Consider the following 12,349-nt stretch of genomic DNA (forward strand, 5'->3'; position numbering starts at 1 on the left):
TATGCTTCAGATATTCTTTCATGTTTTTCCACTCATTGATCCCTGTGGTTAACCAGTTTGGGCATTATCCTCCGGGCTGTGGTTCCTCAGGCCACATTGCCAAGTGCAGCCCTTCTTGTCTCTGATAGCTGCGAAGGGGTAGCTCCTCAGAGGGAGCAGCCACCAAACATCCCGAGTCTGCCCCGTGATCCCTTTGTGGTTCGGAAATCAGCTCACATGCAGATAGTTTATTGGTTGTTTGGGGGCAGAGGAGAATGACCTCTTTGGTGACATGCTGAACAACTAACTGTGAACAACTTGGATGAATCCTTTCCACAAATAGCTCCCCATTTGCACATCCAGGTTGCTGAGAACTTTATCTTTGATGATAAATGAGAGGGCATTCCAGCCCCATCTTCAAGCTTCCCGCTTAAGTGATTTCAATTAGGCTCCTCAGGACTGGGTAGGACTTTTCTTCTCTGCCAAGTAAATTTTCACTTCAGGGTTAGGGTCCTGGCAGCTGGTTACTTTTTGGAGGGGAAGATTTTTTCCTGATTCCTTTTCTTGCCACCCCATATGGGGTGTGCTGAGGTTTTTTTGGTCATAATTTGGCAATTGGCCAGGCTAAAAAAAGAGCCACCTTCACACCTTCAACCAAAGACCCTCCCCTAACTTCTCTCTTACGCCTACACTGACATACACCGAATCACACCATCATAACCAAGCACCTCAGAAACCTGTGTTATCCAGCATTTCTGAATTTTTTGATGCCTCAGAAGCAACTCCTTTCCCTCCTCTCTGTTGTGTCTGCCCTGTGCCCCAGCATCAGTTCTAGAAACGGACAGGCTTGCTTCGGGCACTACCATGAATTGAGCTTCTGCTTAAAAGTTCAAGTGCTGAGGGTCACTAGACAGGCTGCCTGGTTCCAGGTAGGTAAAGACCGTCTCTGCCCTTTTATGCTAAACATTGACATTTGATTGGCCCTCCTTCCAGGTACATCCCATGAGAAATCTCTGGCCTTGTCCTTGAAAGCCTTGACTGTAGAGAAGATATTTTTCCTGCCCATTCTCCACCAGCCTAGAGGGTTTTGTTGAACTGTGCTAGCTTTCTAAAGTTTGTCCTGTGAAACAAGTTGTTTTCCAAATATGAAAAAAATACACGATTAAGTATTAATATATATTTTTCCATTTTTACGCTTTATTTTCTCCTCAAAAATACCTGCTTTACCCCCACCTTAAATAAAAAAAAATCATTTAGAATGCCCTGCTCTCCTGACCTGCAGGAGACCGCACATAGTCCGTAGTCTCTGGCCCCATGTCTTTTGAGTCCTCCGTGAACAGAATGAGCTGTCTCGAATGAATTCTACAGAAGAGCTGAAAATGGGGGTGTGTGAGGCATCCATAAGAGTCAGAAATTGACAAAAATAAACCAATACAGTCAGAATTTCTCTCCCCTGCTCCCCGTCCCACTTTGTAGTGAGTATAGAGCTCTCCTCTTTTGTCTCAGCAGCAGAGGAAGTGGGTTTTACTGCATGAGCTCTCCCTTCCATCTGTTGCTCGGGGCAGGGGTAGTTTACACACGTGTCTGTGTTTCTTCGCTGGCCAGAGGCAGTGCTGTGGGTCCCATCATCTCCCTGGTCCTGAGTCCCCTTCCAGAGTTTCCACAGAAGCTGAGGCAACAGAAGAATGCCAGGTGTGTCCGTCTGGTGATGAACACCCCCTTTCGCCGCCATGAGAGGACTTCAGAGGGTCCCTGGGGTGCTGCTACTCCAGTCCTCTCTGAGAAGAGCTGGCTTCTGGAGGGGAAGATTGTGAAGAGCTAAAAGGAATTTGACCCATTTGTCCATTCATCCCACCTATTTGTCTCACATTTATGAAGATGATGAAGTATCAAATAGCAGGCTGTGTCCTGGAAACCGGAGGGGATGGGTCTCCCTAGGTGTGACAGGGGTTTAAGGAACTAATGGAAAGGTGAGTGGAGACCACACGGAATGTCCCTGACAGACAAAATGCTTTGTGGACTCTAAAGTGCCAGACGACTCTCAGGGTGTAGCTATCATGTTATCCACTTACCCTGCACCACTGCTACAAGGATGGTACTGGGTCATGGATGAAGATACTTTGTAAACTGCAGTGATACTAATTAGAAGTTAATTATTGTAGAGACAAGATATTTTAGTTAAGTCTAGGTGGAATGTATGAGGAAGGCCAGTTTCTCCCCGTTCAGGTTTCATAAATCATAGGAACCAAGTTTCCACCTGGAGACCCCAGCCCTGCTGTGAGGGATAGGGGAGAGAACAGGATGATAGAGTCTGCCCCTGGGATCAAATCAAGGTTGCTGTAAGTCCTCTCATGGTGCAAGCAAGTTTCTTTGGTTCTTCTCCCCTTTCAGATCTGGAACACACACTCTCACGCTGCCAGAATCTGTTCCATAGCATTTAAAATTTTTCCATGTCTTTATTTTTCTCAAATTAATTTTTATTGGAGTATAGCTGCTCTGCAATGTTGTGATAGTTTCTACGATACAGCAAAATGCATCATCCATACATATACATATCCCCTCCGTTTGGGACTTCCTGCCCGTTCAGGTCATCGCAGTGCATTAAGTAGGGTCCCTGTGCTCTTCAGTATATTCTCATTTTTATGATTTGCGCCACCCCCCCACCCCCCCACATGCTTAGTGGATTCTCCTCCTGTTCTCTCTGGCCCCTTCTGAGCTCCTTTCTTATATTGCCGAGGCCTCTTCAGTGCCTGTTTCCTTCCCTTCTTTCTTCTTTCCTTCTTGTCACAAACTGCTGTGAGTGCCTGTGATGTGCACAGCCCTTCTAGGCAATGGGATAGAAACTAGATAAATAGCATATTTATCTAGGGCTTCCCTGGTGGCTCAGACAGTAAAGAATCTACCTGCAATGCGGGAGATGTGGATTCGATCCCTGGGTTGGGAAGATCCCCTGGAGGAGTGCATGGCAACCCACTCTAGTATTCTTACCTGAAGAATCTCCACCAACAGAGCAGGCTGGTGGGCTACAGTCCATGGGGTTGCAAAGAGTCGGACACAGCTGAGCAACTAAACATACAGCACAAATAGCATATAATCCTTGGTCTCAAGACTCTACAGTCCAGCATGTGAGATAATATAGACACAGATAAATGTGACACAAGCCAGAGCAGAATGGACAGTGTAAGTGAAGTAGAAACAAGGTCCAGTAGAGAAGGAGGATATCTTTAACCCAGGAGATGTAACTAGAGTGGGTAGGATTTTAACTTGGACAGAGTTGGGCAGGAAGGAAGACATTCAGGTTGAAATGAGAAAGCTTAAACAAAATGTTGGAGCCAGGAACAAGGATCAGCCCGTCTGACTGGAATGTAGGTTGGAATTATCTCTGGAGAGGCACACTGAGGCTAGATCATAGATGGTTTTATAGGCAAGGCTGAGAGGTCTGGACTTTAAAAAACAACAGGGAAACTGTATAGATTTTGAGTTGGTGGATAGTATGGTCAGAACCATGCTTTGGAACAATTAATCTGTAGGTGGAGTGTAGAGTGGGTTGGAAGGAGGAAACAGAGGTGGATGGCTCAGGTGGGAGGTTGTAGATGTCTGGACAGTGGACAGTGGTGGGAATTGGAAGGAGGCCAGTGAATAAAAGAGATCTTGGGGAACTGGCATCTGGTGACTCATCGAGGTGGGGTTGAGGAAGACAGAGGAGCTCAGGGTGATTGGAATTCCAGCTAGGGTGTGATGAATAGAGGTCGGGAGAGAGGATGTTATTTGGGGGGGGAGTGATGCTCTTTAGAGAAAGTCTGAAGGCTTATCCTTTTATGTTTTCAAAGTTTGTGTGTTGGTTGCACCTGCCTTGTGGGCTTTTGTGTGGAACAGGGTGTCTGATGATATCCCATTACTGATGTCACCGGGTGACTCCATCTACATGCACATCTATTTTTTTTTTTTAACATACACATGGTTAGAAGATAAGTATCAGAGGTGGCAAAACCTGGCGGACCAGAAAAAGAAATGTAGATCTCAAGATGCTTCTTATATCCTTATATTTCTGAGGCCTCTGACTGGGTCTGATTTGGAGGTCAGTTTCTGGGGTAGGACACTGCCAGGTCAAAGCTAATCAATATGTGGATATTGGACACCAATTAGAGGCAGGTACTGTGCTAAGAGTTACGGGAGAAAAGGCAGAAGGAAAGAAGAGGCTGTCTTAGGAAACTTAAATAACTTCAATCCACATCTCTAGTGTAGTAACAGTTTAATAGTCTATAACTTTTATGGTCACAGATGAATTTACAAAAAACAAGGAGTTGATGGCATCTGCCCTTCCTTAGACCCGCAGAATCAGAATCACCAGGTTTGAGGCCCAAAGGACAGAGGAGGGAGTCATTTCAAACCAGTGTGCCCCAGGAAAGCTTTGCAGAAGAGATGGAATCCTGTTTGCAGAGGGGCTACAGTGCCACATCGTTCACCTCCTGGATGGACACACTTTTGGGAAGTCCTACCCAAATGCCTGAAGTTGAAATAATTTCAGGGCCCTTTAACTGCAAACAATCTTTAGCAGACCACTGAAAATAACTTGCTCTAAACTTGTGCCTTTATTTGTAAATTGTGCTGCAGTCGTTTTTGAGGAAACAGGCACTCTTGCATCCAGACCTTTACTCCTACAATATTATAAGAGTTATTTTGCTGAGTGTTCTGGTCTTCCTTTGTTTGTTTATTTAAATTTTTATCTATTTATTTGGCTGTGCCAGGTCTTAGTTACAGCACATGGGATCTTTAGTTGCGGCATGCGAACTCTTAGTTGCAGCATGTGGGATCTAGTTCCCTGGCCAGAGATTGAATAGCAACTCCTGCATTGGGAACATGGAGTCTTAACCACTGGACCACCATGGAAGTTCCCTGGTCTGCCTTTGAGTGTTCAACTTTGGTTCCTGAGTGAGGCTCAAGGCTGGCCCCTGGTACACTTCACTACGGGCAAAGTTTATCTTCAGATCCATTTTCTCTTTTTTTTCTTGACCTCAGGTCACTTTTCTGGCTTTTTAGTTATACACTGGTGGCTCCTTTCAAATACTGCTATTCCATGACTAGATCCTTTGGTGGACATTTACTGGTAGGATGCAAGTGAGTACAGATGGACAGGCCTGTGGTGAATGAAATACAAAATTTATTTGAAAGTTTTCTTGAATCCATAATTTGTTTTGGGGTTTATGGGTGTATGTGTGTGTTTAAGCATGTTCTCCATCAACAGACACTAAGGGCATGACCAGCTTTCATCTGGTGGCTCATGAAACTTTGTGGTTGTTAAAAGTGATTTTCTGGTTTGGCAGAGAAAAGGCAGCTTGGAGGGAGCAGAGTTTTTGTCTGTACCTGGAGCTTACCCCTGCTTGAACTGCCAGGGAGAGAGCTTGGGAGATAAGCAGAGTGCAATGGGATGAAAGGAATATTTCTCCATATGCTAGTACCACTTGGCTTGCGGCAGGGAGCTACCAACTAAGAACCAGCCAAGTAAGAAGGCTGTTATTTGGGAAGCAGCTTCCAGGTCCTGGAAATCTATCCCCCATCCTGGGTGGGAATACCTTACGGAAACTCCTGGAAGGGTGTATATTGAATTCTGCCCAGGCCCCTACATACCAGGTACTACTACTACTAGGTACTAATTCGACCACTAGATAAGTTGATTAGAATCACTAGGTAAGTTAATTAGAATCACTGGTATGTAAAATTCAGATCCCTGGGCCTCAACTTTGGTGTTTCTGATTTGGTAAGACTGAAATGAGGTCTTTGGTGTTTGTATTTTTAAAAAATGCTCTAGGTGATTCTGATGTCGGCCAGAGTCAAGACAGAAGACTACTAAGAAAGGACACAAATACCCTATTATAAGGTTTTTTGTTTGTGAAGTGCTCACTAATGCATGAACAGCGTCATGGTGAGGCTTCTGCGGTTATATTTTCATGCCCCTCTTCTTTCTTCTCACACCCACCCTGGTAGATAGATCCCTATTTCAAAAAACGGATGAATTAGGGCCCAGGGAAGTGAAACCAGTGTGCCGGCTGGGGACTGGCAGTTGGAACCTCAATGTACAAATGAAACTGGGGAACACTGGGTGTGACAAGCTCCTGAGGAGGTATAAACAGTTGTGACCTTGAGCCCACCACTGCGACTGGCAAGCATAAAGCAGGCGCTTGCCCCAAAGTAGGAAACTGATGCTGCTGGAATCAGGGGAGGGGAAGTGTTCTTTAAGAAGGTTCTGACACACCCAGTTCCTCCATCCATCCAGACTACCTTGAGCAAACGAGATGAATCAGCTTTCGTGCTTGGGCTCTGGAGTTAAATGATGTGAATTTACTAACCAAGCAATTCTGGGCAAATTACCTGATGTTTTGGGACCTTGGTTTCCTCATCAAAATGATGATAATGCAAAGTGGTGCCTACCTCTTGCTCATGAGTCCAGCCATCAACATCAACCTGCGACACACCTGCCCTGTGCTGGACCTGGGCTGAGGATACCATTCTCTAGCAGCCAATAGAAGCCCGTGTTGAGGACGCGGGAGAAGGAAGAGAAGGGCATCAGAAGCTCACATCATTCTTTATGTGAAGGAGTGTAGGACCAGGGAAGCAGATGTTTGCATGTTCTCTCTTGTACCCCATAGCAGGGGGCACCTCACTGGATGCCTCCAGAGGCTGATGGGGAGCAGGAAGATGGCAACCACCATTTCTTATGGCTGCTCCAGTGTGTGGGTGACAACATGCTGCTTCTAAGGCAGCAGTTCACCCCAACATCTCCTACCTGGTCCTTGAGGGGTGACTCTCTCGTTAGAAGTGTGTGTGTGTTAAGTTGCTCCAGTCATGTCCAACTCTTTGTGACCTCATGGACTGTAGTCTGCCAGGCTCCCCTATCCATGGGATTCTCCAGGCAAGAATACTGGAGTGGGTTGCCATGTCTTCCTCCAGGGGATCTTCCTGACCCCATGGACTGAACCTGTGTCTCTTATGTCTCCTGCATTGGTAGGCGGGCTCTTTACCACTAGTACCACCTGGGAGGTTGGTCACATGGATCCCAAGGAACACAGAACTTGGGTTGAAATGCCACTTAGAAATTCAAATCTGCTTGCAGATGGACCTCAAGAATGGGATGCTGTCTCTAGTGAGGCTAATCACGTTAACTCTCTGCATCCATGTGGGGTTGTCGTTGCCTTCCGTGCAATGACATCTCAGACCACAGGATGTTTAGGTCTCTAAATCAAGAACCTCCAGGTGACCTTACCTTGGGGAGAGGCAGAACAATTATGAACCTGTTCAAGGCTCTTCCTTAGAGATGAGTCAGACTTTTCTACTATGAGTCTACTCTAGGTTGGAATTGATATCACCAGCAACAGTCCAGGACTGCCTAACAGCTAGGCGTCCATAGCAATATGCTTTCTCTCTCCTCCAGCCTCTCATTGTCCTGGCATTTCCTCTAAGTTAATGTCTTGCTAGAATGGCATGAGTTGGCATAGAATATCTGCGGGGTTTTACTTAGTATATGGCTGCCCACAAGGTAATGCTTCAGCCTTGGATGTTGGGGGGGGAGCATATTTAATATCCCTAATCCCACTGTTTTAGGATTCTTTGTTCCTCCTTCACACCTCCCCTCTCCCAGACAAACTATTTTGCTCTTTGATTTTGATCATTCTGTGGATGAGCCACGAAGACAGCAGAAACCGAGCCCTCTCTGCCGTTGATAATTATAGTTCTTCTTCTCGGAACTCCTTTCTTTTCGTAAATGCCTACCAGGTGCCCCCAAGTGAAAGATACTCTGTTTGTTTGGTAAAGGCATCCAGATATGAGGACTCAGAACCATCAGCTCCCCACAGAGAAGTGGTTTCCTCAGTCCCGGTTACCACATTAAAATGTTCACCCTGGCCCACTAGCTGAATGAGTCAGTGGTCCTTTCAGAATTTCAGAATTCCCTTTAGCACAGTGTTTCAAAGAAGTCTGTGATTGAGATTGCAATTCATTGTTTTTTGTCACTGCAGCTGACTATTTTGCATTTTCCTAAGGTGAAACTCAGCCTGTCTTTTCAGGTGTTCAACGCTTCAAAATTGAGAAGGGAGGAGAACCCCAGCTACCACTGGGAAGCCTGAAAGCTTTCTTTGCAAGTGTAGGAAAAATGCTTCTCAAAATCAGATTCTAAAACTGAGCTAAGTAGTTTGCCGTGCACAGCTTTCTCCCGGTTTGAGTTTTCCCTAATTCTCTTATTTTTAAAGAGCAACACACCTTACTTCTGGCCAGTCACCATCATGCATTTAACCTCCCTGACCACCCAGAGTCTGGCCTTATCTGACTTACCCAACAGCACCTTCCTGGTCCTCTTCATCCAGGATGACTACTCCATTACTGAGCGTGTCCTCACTGACTTCTCACCAGCATAGACTGGGGTGGTTTTTCTATGGGGAAGCTGTTATCCATCCATTTCTGGGCCCCCTTCTGCATTTATTCACATCCTTCCTGTTTTAGAGCCTATTTCCAATCCCGTTTGATGACTAAAAGGTTTTCAGTTGACATTCAGTTTTTTTTTTCCCCCAGACATTTACTGAGTACCATCTATGTTCCAGGCACCCGACATGGGAATACCCAAGTCTGATCAGGAATTTGTTCTCAAAGGGCTCACAGGGACCCAGACAAGTGCACAGGAACTTAGAATCCAACCTGAACCAAACCCAGGAAGGCTTCCTGAAAGAGGCAATATCAAAATGAAGACAAAAATCACATTTAGAATGAATGAATAATAAAGTCCTAATATATAGCACAGGGAACTATATTCAATTTCCTGTGATAAACCATAATGGAAAAGAATGTTAATAAAGGAATATATACAAATGAATACAAAACCAGTATGTCAACAAAGTGAAGAGAGTAAAGAAGAAAGCATTTCGCTTTTCATTGTATGAGATGCTATTGAGCACCTCCCACCCTACTTTGCTTTCATCTGTATTGTTTCTATGCCTAATGTGTATAGGTTGCTACCTTTAAGATTTTATGATTTCTTGAGGGCAAGAGTCTATGGTATGAAAGATGGGATGGATGAACCTATTTGTAGGAGAGGAATAGAAATGCATCGAAAATAGATGTGTGGAGTTGGGGTGGGATGTGGAGTGGGATGAATTAGAAGACTGGGATTGACATGTATCCAATACCTGCTGTACAGTGCTCTGTGATGACCTAGAGGAGTGGGATGGGGGGATGATGAGAGGGAAGTCCAAGAGGGAGGGGATATGTGTATACATATAATAGATTCACATTGTCGTATAGCAGAAACTAACACAATGTTTAAAGCAACTATAGTGAAAGTGAAAGTTGTTCAGTCATATCCGACTCTTTTGTGACCCCATGGACTGTACAGTCCATGGAATTCTCCAGGCCAGAATACTGGAGTGGGTAGCCTTTCCCTTCTCCAGGGGATCTTTCCAATGGAGGGATCAAACCAGGTCTCCTGCATTGCAGGCAGATTCTTTACCAGCTGAGCCACCAGGGAAGCCCAAGAATACTGGAGTGGGTAGCCTATCCCTTCTCCGACAGATATTCCTGACCCAGGAATCAACCCGGGGTCTCTTTCATTGCAGGTGGATTCTTTACCAGCTGAGCTCCCAGAGAAGGCCCGAAGGAACTATACCCCAGTTTTGAAAAAAAAGAAGTCTATGGTATGTTTTCACTTATCCTTTTTGGGGTTTAGCACAATGCTGAATGCTTGGCAAGGGTGGAAAGTAGTGTCTATTATGCCTACTCTGTGCCCACCAAGTTGTGTGCAGGTGGTTGTTTAAGTTACTGTGTTATGCAAAGGAATCAGAGATAGTGTGTCTAGCGCAACACCTGCAGCTTGGAAATCAGGATGCTGAGTAGTTGTGTGTGTTTGGTTGAATCTCTGAATTTCCTATGGGCCTGGATTTCTTCATCTGTGGAATCATGAGATTGCACTCCTGTGTCTTCCAGCTCTGTGACCTGCTTTTGCCTGTGGCCTCTTGGGGCAATCTTGTTGTCGTTACATCAGTGCAAAGACAACTGCAAAAGACAGTTCAGGAAACCCAATGTGGAAATGAAACCACAACCCCGGGTGCTTCAGTGCTTCCTTAGCACTGAAGCACCCAGGAAAGGATGCCCCTGAGAAATGACCCCGACATGGGGTCAGCGCCTCCCTCCCCTCCTCTGTGCCTGGTGCTGGACATGCTCAGCATGAGCTGCCCACCAGGGAGGAACCGTGTTTGCATGGGTTTTGTTCTGTGGGGCCAGTGGAGCATCAACACCTGCGGTCTTGTAACCTAGGCTACAGAAATAGCAAGTGCGTGCACAAAGGTGAGTTGATGAGATAGATGGTACTGGGTACTGACGCTGGCAGCAGAGCTTTGGTGCTAAAAACACCTAGTTCAGGACATCATGTACTAATTCAAGGGCTGGCCCCCCTTCTCTCTCTCTCTCAAACTTTTCAAAACAGGAAGAAAAAGTTTTGTTAACTGCAGACACCAATAACATATGTCCTTCTAGAGAAATCTTTCTGGAAGCCATCCAAGAGAGCTACCTTCACTAAGGGGATGGTAATCACATGTTTTTTTTTTTTTTCCTCTTTACTTTGAACTTCTGGTAGCGTTTTGGAAGGTTGGCACAAGGCCATCTGAAACCACACTGGGGTGTTAGGTAATCATGTTCTCATTAAAATGCTGCTCTGTGGTTTAATTTTCAACGGTTTATTTGCAGCTTGGCAACACACATACTATATTTTTGAGGCAAAGAGAGACTTTGTTTACAGGCAAAAAGGCGGGAAGATGGGCTGCCTGTAAGATACTTCCTTGTGGGTTTCCAGAAAACTAGCAGCCTCCGTCATTCTAGAGAAGGCAAACTGAGTGTGTAGCAGTTACAGGGTTTTCTAGAGATTGATGACATTCAATTGACCTTGGGGACAAATATCTTAAAGCATCCTAAGACAGTTAAGATAGAAAGTATCAAGTAGTTTCTCATAACCATTTGTCCACTTAGTCACTGAGTTGAGCACTTGCATTGACTGTCTAGCAAACAGTAGCCACTGGATTAGGCCCTAAGGACCCAGAGATAGGAGCCACTGCCCATAAGGATGTCACCACCAGCTGGGGTGCGCAGTGTAACTGGGCATGCAGCCCAGGAGGGCGGGTGAGTTCTGTCTCTTCTCATCTTCGTGCATGCATGCTGTGTTGCTTCAGTCCTGTCCGACTCTTTGTGGTCCCATGGACTGTAGCCCGCTAGGCTCCTCTGTCCATGGGATTCTCCAGGCAAGAATACTAGAGTGGGTTGCCATACGCTCCTTCAGCGGATCTCCCCGACCCATGGACTGAACCCCAGTCTTCTGAGGCTCCTGCATTGCAGGCAGATTCTTTACTGCTCAGCCACTGGGGAAGCCCTCTTCTCATCATAACCTCTGAGGAATTCCCACTTGGGGCCCTTTGAATTTTATCAGTACAGACAGCAAACTCAGGCCTAGGGTTCTCTCTCTCTCTCTTTTTTTTCCTTAAGGGGATAATTAAGCCTCCAAATGCTCGCATTAGTCAGTCTTCTAGGAACTGCCTCCAACTCTTCCCTTCTCTGTGCTGCCGACCTGTTCCCACCTGACCAACTCCGGCTCTGTGACCTCGACTGGTCCTTGACTCGGCCACTCTGGCTCTGCTGTTTGCACATTCCCAGCGGTTAGACTCTTGGCTTTCTTTCTGTTTCTTCCATTTGACTCTTGGCTTCCCTGAGGCCTTACAGAAACTGGGCTGGCCCCTGTGATATGCTTTCAGAGACACAGGCAGAAAAGTGCCCGAGATGCTATCCACATATGATGAAGATTGCCCCAGGTAAATGGGACAGACCAATTTGACTCGGTCTGACTCAAGCATTTCAGACCAGACCTCTTCTAGTAATCATAGGTGAAAACTCTACCTTTTCCAGAAATGGGTGAAAAAGAAATTCATCTTTGGTTCCCCCCCACCCCAACTTTCTTCCTCTTTCCTTCCCGTCTGCTCTCACGCTTTTAAACCCTTTCTCTTTCTCTCTCTTTGGTTTGGCAGTGTTATTGTATGCATATTAATGGAGAAAGTTGCACAGTTACTTTTGGCATTTATTTTGAGGGATTCAGGTTTTCACAAAGCACTTATCACTGGTTGAAATTTAGATGTGCCTTGTTTTTCCTCTTTTAATTTTTAAATATTTGACTTAATTGAAACACTCAGCAGGAGTCTTTAAAAACTTTTAAAAATCATTGTGAAAGTTTTGGATTTAATCAAAACCCCTCTCATTGGTGAACATTTTTGAGACAAGTCAAATTTTCTGACACTTCACTGGAGGTATTTTATATGCCCCAAAAAGTAAGTATGGAGTGAACTGGACT

The 12,349-nt window shown here is 45.4% G+C and overlaps 1 long non-coding RNA gene across 1 annotated transcript in view; it reads left to right on the forward strand.

The window, feature by feature from the left end:
* LOC122453855 overlaps positions 1 to 12,349 on the forward strand; it is a 41,009-nt gene that overhangs the window by 11,603 nt on the left and 17,057 nt on the right. The window contains exon 2 of the long non-coding RNA XR_006273199.1: positions 9,579 to 9,656. This is a non-coding gene — a long non-coding RNA (uncharacterized LOC122453855). The remainder of the gene's footprint in view (positions 1 to 9,578; positions 9,657 to 12,349) is intronic.

This window comes from Cervus canadensis, chromosome 15, assembly GCF_019320065.1.
Source record: "Cervus canadensis isolate Bull #8, Minnesota chromosome 15, ASM1932006v1, whole genome shotgun sequence".
NCBI lineage: Eukaryota > Metazoa > Chordata > Mammalia > Artiodactyla > Cervidae > Cervus > Cervus canadensis.